This window comes from Anolis carolinensis, chromosome 3, assembly GCF_035594765.1.
Source record: "Anolis carolinensis isolate JA03-04 chromosome 3, rAnoCar3.1.pri, whole genome shotgun sequence".
NCBI classification, from domain to species: domain Eukaryota; kingdom Metazoa; phylum Chordata; class Lepidosauria; order Squamata; family Dactyloidae; genus Anolis; species Anolis carolinensis.
In genome coordinates, this window is record NC_085843.1 from 273,350,791 (window position 1) to 273,361,460 (window position 10,670).

The window sequence follows — 10,670 nt, forward strand, 5'->3', positions numbered from 1 at the left end:
GATAGCAGCCAGCTGCAACAAATCACTCTGACCAAGAAGTCATGAGTTTGAGGCCAGCCCGTGCCTGCGTCTGTCTCTGTCTCTGTTCTATGTTATGGCATTGAATGTTTGCCTTATATGTGTGCAATGTGATCCGCCCTGAGTCCCCTTTGGGGTGAGAAGGGCGGAATATAAATACCGTAAATAAATAAATAAATGTTGGGGAAGGCTGCAACAGACTATGAAACAATGGCAGGCAAAATGTGACCAAAATATTACTGGACTGCTGCTCCTAGCAGCCTGCGTCACTATAGATAATAATGAAGAATTCTGAGATTTCCAGTCCAGCAATATCTGCAGAGTAGCCCCTTGACCATGCCTGATATAAAAAAGGTGAATGGTAATAAGTGTGGAAAGGCGTCTTATCAACTTGTGATTAGGTAATGTTGCCACACATGTTCCACTTAATCTTATTTCACATCTTAATTAATGATCCAGAAAATAAGAGCATATATAGTAGACCTGCAGATGTTCCTGTAGAAGAGGGTATAATCAGGAATGGCTAATTTGCAAATACTACTGTATTTGGAAACTAAGCTCAGAATCAAGCTGGGCTGGCAGGCACAGAATCAACATACATGTATCAAAGCATATGGCATTTTACATGGGTGCCATTGGGTGCTACCAGATTCTCAGCTTAGCTGACCATATCTGCCCCATCTCCAGTTACAATCAGGTGGAAGTTATGGGTGAGACAAAAATAGCCAAGCCATCTATTCCACTGCCCACAGAAACAGCATGAGTCAGTGATGAATAATTGCACTTAGCAGAGAGACTGACATGCTGGATATGTGTGCCTTCAGTTCTTATGGCCATGAGGTTATTACTGGGGGCATGTTTTATTTCCGTGTTTTCAATTCCCTGATCTTACAAGCACAGTGGAAAGGAAGCTTGTCTTGGCTCTTTTTTTGATAGACTTTTGCTGTCTTAAAAAAGTATTCTGTTTTTAGGAACCAGTTGGCCTGCGGTATTGTAGTTATTTTGCTGATCCCTTGAGAATGACCTTTTCTGTAAAAAAGAAAAAAAGAGTACATTTTAAAAATGCAGAAGTGGCCTGAAGTGACCCTCTAAAAGCAAGTATTTGAGAATCGAGCTCAGTGTTATCACACTAAAAAAGAAGAAAAGGGGGAAGGGAAAGGAAAGAAAAGGGGAGGGAAGAGTAATCACCAATCATTATATTACATTTTTAAAAATATTGGCATTTTCTACATACCTCGCAAAACAAATGTTTCCAGATACTAAATTATTTGTCCAGATTATTATAAATTATGACATCTAAATTATGTACTTGTTGTTTTAATATGTATTGTTTGTATATATATTTTAAATCAGTGTTTAACTGCATTGTATATTACATGTTTTTAACCGATAGTATATGTTATATCTTTATTTGTTGTTGTTTGCCTTGACCCATAAATACTCCAATAATAACAACTAATAACAGCCCGGGGCTGTGGCGCAGATGGGAGAGCAATGAGTCACTGACCAGGAGGTCATAAGTTCGAGGCCCGCTCGGAGTTATGTTTGTTTGTCTTTGTCCTGTGTTAAAAAGGCATTGAATGTTTGCCTAATATGTGTAATGTGATCCGCCCTGAGTCCCCTTCGGGGTGAGAAGGGTGGAATATAAATGATGTAAATAAATAAATAAATATATTTAGGAATGCATACCAAAATGATGTAGAAATAAATTATCAGTCCACCCATGGTTTAAGCACAGAATTTCAACAAACGAGATTCTGATTGCAATAACGTTGGGTTATACGAATCAGGAATAGAGAATCTTTTCCCACATCTATTGCTTGACATTCAGTAATTTTTCTACAAAAAAAAATTGGGTGATTTACATTTTGTGAACATTGTGCAGATGATACTGAACTTTGCACCTTCCATCTTTCCACCTCATTGGCTCGACTGTGTTGGGTTGTTGGGAGATACAGTCCAGCAACCTTTGGTTTGGCTGCATGATCATGATCATCATCCATTTAACCATGGCTTTTCCCCTGGTGGTGCCGCAGATAAAATTGTTGAGCTGCTGAACTTGCTGACTGAAAGGTTGGTGGTTCGAATCCAGGGAGCTGGGTGAGCTCCCACTGTTAGCCCCAGCTTCTGCCAAAATAGCAATTCGAAAACATGCAAATGTGAGTAGATCAATAGGTACTGGTCCGGTAGGAAGGAAACGGTGCTCCATGTAGTCATGCTGGCCACATGACCTTGGAGGTGTCTATGGACAATGCTGGCTCTTTGACTTAGAAATTGAGATGAACATCAACACTCAGTCGGACACAGCTAGACTTAATGTCAGGGAAAATCTTTACCTTTACCCTTTCATGTACTCTTCTAACAAAGTGGTGCAATAGTTTGAGAGTTGGATCATGACTTTGGAAACCAGGATTTGAGTCACAGCTTGATAATGGAAACCCTCTGGTTGACCTTGGGCAAGTTCCACTCGGTCTTCCTCAGATGAAGGCAAAGGCAAATCCTCTTTAAACAGTTTTTGAGTGGAAAAAGAAAACAAATACTTAAATATATAACTAAATAAATAATTTTGCGAAGAAAACCCCACAATAGGTTCGCCTTAGAGTAGCCATAGCTCTGAACCAACGTGAAGGTATATAATAACAACAATAGGCAGTGAAAGATGAAATAGTTCCTAGCTGCAGGTTCACTATCTAACATATGCAACACAGAAGGAAATGGAATGAAAGGGGGAAAAACAACCACTTTCAGAACACAACCAAGGCTGGTTGAAGCTGTGTGGTGAATCCAGAATTTTCCTGACCTTAGGATGTTTAAAATAGCTTGGATTATCCTCCTCCTTGCCCAGTGTATTCCATCATGATTGGTGCCTCTTTTAGTGGGAAAGGGGTTGAATGTGTTGTAACCTGGATCATCTTTCAATCTATCCCTTTGCTTCTCCTTTTGTGGACCTTCAAATGTTAATCAACCAAGCAATTTTGCTGGCATATTGCTCCATCAGCCTGTTTTTGAAATCACTTGGTAGAAGTGGATTGTGCCCAATCCTAAACCACTACAGCCTGTCAATCTTCAAATTAGTTTTGCGCTGCTGGGTAGGAATTCCAGAAGTGGCAATCTTTCCATGTGAGTCATCTGATTATGCAAAATAACTGGACAGAGCAACAGAAGGAAATGGGAAAAAAGATAATCTATTTTTAGCAGATAATTGGCTGCATGGGCTCATTGTTTCCTCTCAAATATAAGACTTAGGGAGCTCTGTGAGGCCACTTAAAATGCTAATGATTTTTACCCAGACTTCCTACAGATGAACTTATAAATAGTTTAAACTTAAAAAGCCATATGCTGTCTGGAAGCATTTCTCCCCCATGAGTCTTCCTTGTCTATAAAGATCTGAAAGTGGGCCCTTTGGCAAGGTTTCCTTTGCTTTGAGCATGTTTTTTTCTAGTCCAGTTCTGTTCTTTTGTAACAACTGTATTCAGTGGAGTCTTTTGGATCACTTGGAAGTGCTGGAGCCTAAGGATACATCTACACTGTAGAATTAGTGCACTTTGCCACGGCTCAATGCTATGGAATCCTGGGATTTGTAGTTTGGTGAGGAAGCAGCACTGTTTGGCAGAAAAAGCTAAAAACTTTGAAAAATTAGAACTCCTATGATTCTATAGCTTTGAGCCAAGGAAGTTAAAATAATGTCAAACTGCATTAATTCTATAACGTAGATACACCCTTAGTTATAAGGGTTCACCTTCCTTTTATTTGCACTTACTATGGCAGTTAAAATGGTGTCAAACTCCCCTAGTTTAGTTACACCCTTTCCCATTAATAATTTTGGCAGTCTTGACCACACTCTGTTGTTGTATGTAAAATGTTGAAAGGCATGTCAGTCCAGTTAGCTTTGCACATAGAATGGGAGGAGAAATCCTGTTGAGTTTTGCAATAGAAAACATTATGCCTTGGGTTGACCTCTATGCTTCACACAAATGATCTGATGGAGTTGTTTTGATGCTCTGACCACCATACCACAGAATGTTTTAAAATAACCCCACTCACATTCTTCTTGTCTGAAATCTGCTTTGGAAAGAAAAGGAATAATCACAACCTGTAATCAGTGCTAGCATTTTGTGAGGAAACCGAGAAGAGCTTCGGCATGGGAGTGTAGGAAAAATGATAAAACAGGTTTGAATATGGGACCAAATTTGCTTGAAATCAACATTTAAAGATCTACATTTGGTGCCCACACAAGGGGGCCTAAACCTTGCCTTTTTGGCAAGAGGATGGTCACATTCCCACCCTTGCCAATTTGCCACAGGATCCCTGCTCTCCCTCACCCCATTTCATGTCTTTAGAATACTAAAAATAGGCTCCTTTCTGAACCTGGAGGCTTTTCCTTTCTCTGTGGCACCGCTAAGGAAGGGAATTCCCCCTCAAAAGCTCTGTTTCCTCATTTACAGGTGCAGTGGAGGAAGGAGAAGACTCCAGACTCAATATTTTTTTATTTATTTCATGTCAAAAGCATTGCATAAAACTGATAAAATAAAGGGTTGACAAGCAGCTAAATAGTTTTGGACCAAAAACGGGCAACAATGACCACATTGTCTGTAGCTTTCAACAATTCTTCCTCTTTACATGAGGCAGGGCATTGTGGGCAAACATACAGATGCTGAGTTTGTTCTGTTCCACAGTCACACAAGGTGGAGGATTCCTCCAAGTAGTGCCATCTTTCCAGGTTGTCTTTTGATCTGCCCACTCTGCTTTTGAGTCTGTTCAGGGACTTCCAAGTTACCCATTCTTGATTTGCCCTGGAGGCAGACCCTCGTGGGGGGCCATCCAAAATTTCCTGATTTTGCTGCCCAGATGGATACTCTTGTTGTTACTGGAGGAACATTAAGAGGAGTTGTGGTTCTCATGAAGCTTTTCCTTGATTTAAGTCTACTGGGAGGAGGCTGATAGCTATGTAGTGGATGGCTTTCACAGTATTCAACCTTATTTCTTTCACAGTTAGCTGTGACTTCTTGTTGTACATCAGGGGAGGCAATGCCAGCTAGCTTGTAGAGTTTATCAGCAGGTGTAGGTTTAAGCCATCCTGTGATTATTCTGCATGTTTCATTCAGTGCTATGTTCACCTGCTTTGTGTGGACAGACTTGTGCCAGACAGGGCAGGCATACTCAGCAGTTGAGTAAGACAAGGCCAGGGCTGATGTTTTTATTAATTTTGGGTCTGCACCCCATGTGCTGCCAGTAGGCTTCCGCAGGATGTTATTGTGCTTGGTATTCATACAGTGTTTCCTAAATGTTAGTGTTCAGTCTAAGTTGACACCAAGACATTTGGGATGGAAACAGTGTTTGAGCTCTTGGCCTTCCCAGGTAACTTTCAGTTTCCTGTTGGCTTCACTGTTACATAGGTGGAAAGTACACACTTGTGTCTTGGCAGGGTTAGGGTTCAGGTAGTTATCTTTGTAGTAGTTGAAGGGATCTTTCAAGACATTAGTAATTTAATTTTCAACTGTTTCAAAGTCTTTTGCTTGTGTTGTTAGGCCAAGGTCATCAGCACATATAAAGCTCTTTGTGAGTGGTGGCTGTGGCTGATTGTTCGTAAACATGTTAAACAAGATTGGTGCAAGAACACTGCCTTGGGGTAAACTATTCTTTTGCCTCCTCCATCTACCTTTCCTGTCCTGAAACTCCAACATGGTTGGTGCAAGAATGCTGCCTTGGGGTAAACCATTATTTTGCTTCCTCCATCTACCTTTCCTGCCCTGAAACTCCACATAGAAGCTGCGGTTTTCTAGGAGGGTCTGGGCAGTATTTATTTTTAGCATTTTAAAGGCAGTAAAGGGGGAAAGGAGGGGAGGTTGGCACAGCCTTTCCTCCTCTGTGGGATGCCTGAGTCTGCAGAGGTGAGATCACTGTGGAATGGCAATCTCAAGAGCAGTCTCCACAGAATCCACACTTCCAAAGATACAGGCTTTACTAAAAGGTCCAGATCTTTGGAAGTGTTTTTAAACCCAGAATAAATTGGATTTCCAGATTTCTTCTGGGTTAATGTGCAATATCATTAGGGTCGTTTGGACACCTTATGATGACGTACTCTCTACATTGCATTTTATTGCAGTGTAGATGGGAACTTAATCCAAACTTTTCCCCTAGCTTTGGTTTCAAAAGACTGAACATCTAGTTGGAAAACACATCTGAAACATAATGGTATGATTCAAATCTTGGTAACTGGTGAGTCTTGGAGAAGTCCATTTCTCCAGCATATGTACTCCATTGCCAATTTTCATTAGCAAATGGGGAGCAATTTCCTCTAATTGCAGTTAATGGTTTACTCCCATATTTTGTCAGCGTGGTTTGTGGGGGATACTCCTGGGAGACCCACAAAATGAGTCTCAGAGGACACAAACAGCCTCATTTAATTGGTGGTATATTTCAGATCCTACTCAGAGAATCTTTTGCAGCTACAAAAGCCAAATTGCCTTACTTGGAGTTTTCTCTCTTTAATGCAGAATTAGCCATAGAGGATTACAATAGCCTTCCTTTTCCTGTTTGAGCATGACAGGTACAGCTCTCCTGGTCCTTTTCAAATATTGTAATTGAAGTCACTGCCATTCATACACCAGTTCACTTAGTAGATTGCTTTTTGTGATTTATGTTGGACTAGATTAGCCGAGGGATAATTTATTACCAAATCAGAAATGAATCAGAGAAATGAATGAAGAATAGCAATGGAACTTAGGGAGATATTTATTTATGCCATGTTGGTTTCACATCTCCAAAGGGAAAGGCGAATGAGCTCATTTTGAAACTGGAAATGTGTCAGCCTGATGCAACAATGGTGGCCACAACAACTTTCAAAATGCAAGATCAGGAACCAGACTTGGGAAAAGTTACTGTTTGGGACTACAACTCCCACAATCCCAAGGCTAATATGGCTACAGGCTGTGGTTGAGCCTCTGACTATGCTGGTTCAGGAATCTGGGGAGTCATAGCACACAGCATGAACATTTCCACATTCTTTCAGTTCTGTGATGTTACATGTGAAAATGTGTGTTTCAGGGGGATCCCCATCGGCATTGTCAGAAGGAGTTGCACACAAATCTTTTTAAAAGTACTCTTTGGAATAGTTTGGGTGGATTTGCTTTTTAAAATGTGTATATTAAAATGTAAACAAACAACCAGAAATCTGAGCTGATGAAGTAGGCTTCAGCCCATAAGAACTTGTGTTTAAAGGCAATTTTTAGCCTTAAGGTGAAATGAGTTGTTTTTTTTGTTTTTTTTTTGCTGAAACAATCATCCTTTTGGATCTGAAATACCTTCAGACTAATGGTGTAAATCAGCATAAAGTGAGTAAAGTACAGCTGAAGGGCCACACACAAAATTCAAAGTACGCCCCCAAAATCCAATTTTTAAAATTATTTTTACTCCAAGGTGCTTATGGGGGTTACCTAAAAAAGCTAGCCAAAATGGTCCCAAATGGCTTCAAATCTAGTACTTTATTTCCAATATGGTCCCAGAGTCTCTGCAACCTCCCAAAACAAAAATTGCCAACTAATCAACTAAAATGGTGTTATAGCCATCCCTCTGTATCTATGGATTCTGCATTAACAGATTCAACCATCCACAGTTTGAATCATTTTAAAAATCCAGAAAACAAAGCCTGATTTTACCATTTTACAGAAGGGACACCGTTTTAGTGTGTCTTTTAGTATGGGGTCCCTTAGTATGGGGCGCAGTGCGTTAAAACGTGGAGCTGCTGAACTTGCAGACCGAAAGGTCCCAGATTCAAATCCCGGGAGCAGAATGAGAGCCCGCTGTTAGCCCCAGCTCCTGCCAACCTAGCAGTTCGAAAACATGCCAATGTGAGTAGATCAATAGGCACCGCTCCGGCGGGAAAGTAACGGCGCTCCATGCAGTCATGCTGGCCACATGTCCTTGGAGGTGTCTACGGACAACGCCGGCTCTTCGGCTTAGAAATGGAGATGAGCACCAACCCCCAGAGTCAGACATGACTGGACTTAACGTCAGGGAAACCTTTACCTTTACCTTAGTATCAGGGGCCGTAGCTAGAAAAAAAATTCAGGGGGGGGGGGTTTGAAAAATTCGGGGGGGGGGGGGGTTAACCTCTAGCACACACCCCTCCCCGCTACAAACCTGTCAATATCTGCTTGAGATAGTGCCTGGAGGGGCTCTTAATGTTTTGTGTGTCATAGACTTAGCATGGGGATTTGGTTAACCACTTAAAATTCATGAGTAAACCAGTTTTTTTATATAACCTGAAAATTTTCGAGGGGGGTTTGAACCCCTAAAACCGCCCCCTCGCTACAGGCCTGTTAGTATCTATATAATGGGACTTAATAGTCCACGGACTTCGGTGTCCATCAAAGGTCCTGGAACCAAACCCAGGCAGATGCCAAGGGCCCAGTGGATATCCCTCCTGGTGCAGTGAAGCACAGTGGTGTGGCCTGCTAGGAGGTCTGGGTCTGGGAGGAAAGGTTCTCCATGTGCCTCCAAAGTTGCCTCTTCTACTGCAGGAACATGGAGACTTTCTTCCCACTTGTTATTTGGCCAGGGTTCTGAAAGGTCTACCTTACAGAGCCTCTATAACTGTTATCTCAGTTTTTCAAGAGATAACAATTGCATTAATTTAACTTTGCAATATAAATATGTCCACAGTGTATAAAAGAAACCACTTATGTAGGACCGTAGAGCTCTTCTTCCATCCTCCACTCCACACACATATTTTGGAAATAAAACAGAAAATACTGGGAACTATAGAGAGCTATTCAGGAAAAACAGGCAAAGACCTGAGAAGGGAGAGCCTGTTTACATCAGCTAGAGATGATTTCTGGTGGAGGGAAAAAAACCACTTTTATTTCCCTAGCGGACTGGCAGTTCATTTTGCCGCAGCAAACTCCAATGGTAAATAATAAAAACCTATTTTAGTCAGGCTGTATGTAGCACAGTTACAGGTCAAGGCAATCCTCCAAACAGGCTATTGAGCAACAGAACACATTATTTTGTCACACTGGCATGTTCTGTTGCCGGAGGAACTTTTTTTAACCATTTGGAGCTGAATTGAAGAGGTCAAGGCTGTGATGCCAGGAATAAACCCCCATCCCTAGAAGCTGTGAATTTTGCAGTTCAGGGTTGTTATAAGCAAACTATTGATAAATGCCCTATATATGAAAGCACAACATTTTGTATTCTGTTTATTAATTTGTATACATCTCTCAGCACTATTCTTACAAAAACATTTTCCCCAAAGTAAATTTAAACACTTCTACTGAGAGGCGGGGGAAGACTTTAGCAGATATATCAGGAAGAGGGAATGGGAAGAGAGCCCTCTAACAATGAGCTTTACGTCTGAAATTATTAGAATTTCAGTTCTCATAAGTTCTAAGTTGTATACAAAATATCTGAAAGTCCAGAGGTTCCCCACCTATTTCGAAAGAGTCTCTTTTTCACTGACAAGCTTATAATCAGTTTTGCATATACACACATTCTATATTCATGGTGTCCATCATCCATGGATTCCTAGACATAGCATGCAACTACATTGTAGAATTAATGCAGTTTAACACCACTTTAACTGCCATGGTTCAATGCCATGGAATCCTGGGATTTGTAGTTTGGTAGAGCACTCACACTTTTTGGCAGAGAAAGCTAAAGATCTTCTGAAAGTACAGCTCCCATGATTCGGGAGCATTGGGCCATGGTTATTAAAGTGATGTCAACCTGCATTAATTCTACAGTGCAGATGCTTTGAGTCATCCCATTGAAATCAATAGAATTTAGGTTAGGGATGGCTAATACAGTCCGCTGATTCTAATGGATCTGCTCTACATCTGAAATAGTATCTGAATCCAAACATTTATTGGATGACATGTTGTTAGTGAAACACACATGCATAAGTCCTGCTACACATTTAGCATATGAGGTCAATCATTTGCCATAGTACAATTGTTATATTCTGCTGACAGCAGCAAAAGTGGACTTGTGCATAAGCAGTGTTGTGTATCACAGCTGTGCATTCAGCATCATACATTGTACCTTAGCACCCATTCATTGACATGTATTTTCTGTATGAGAGTTGCATAGTGCTGGCATAGCATATCTCTGCATGTGGATGTTTACACGATGGTGAGGAAATGTTGGATTGCAGCCACCATCTGTCAGCCTACTCTTCCTTACAGAAGTTAGGTTGTAAGGACAAAATGGGAGAAATGTATGAGTTCTTGAGCTCTTTGAAAAAAAGGTGGGATGGAAGTGAACAAAATATCTACATAGGTGATTATTAATGGTATGTTTGTGGAATAGATCGGGCAGAATACATCAACAGTAAATGCATTCACTTACACTTACTTGCCCTGTTGAAATTAGATTCCCAGTCTGATTTAAATTTTAGAAGTAATAAGGGAATCTGTGCCCCTTCAGTTTTTATTGAACTAACATCATCAGCATCTACAGTCACTGGCCATTATAGGGGAGGGTGTTAGAAACTGGAATCTACCAACATTGGAAGGCTCACAAGCTTCTCATTCCTGTTCTACAGACGTCAGAAGGAGAACACCTATAAAACTTTAGTGCACATAAATACACAAAGAGCATTTTTAGAGGGAGCCCCATAATCTCCCCATAAAAGATATGGACGAAATAATTTT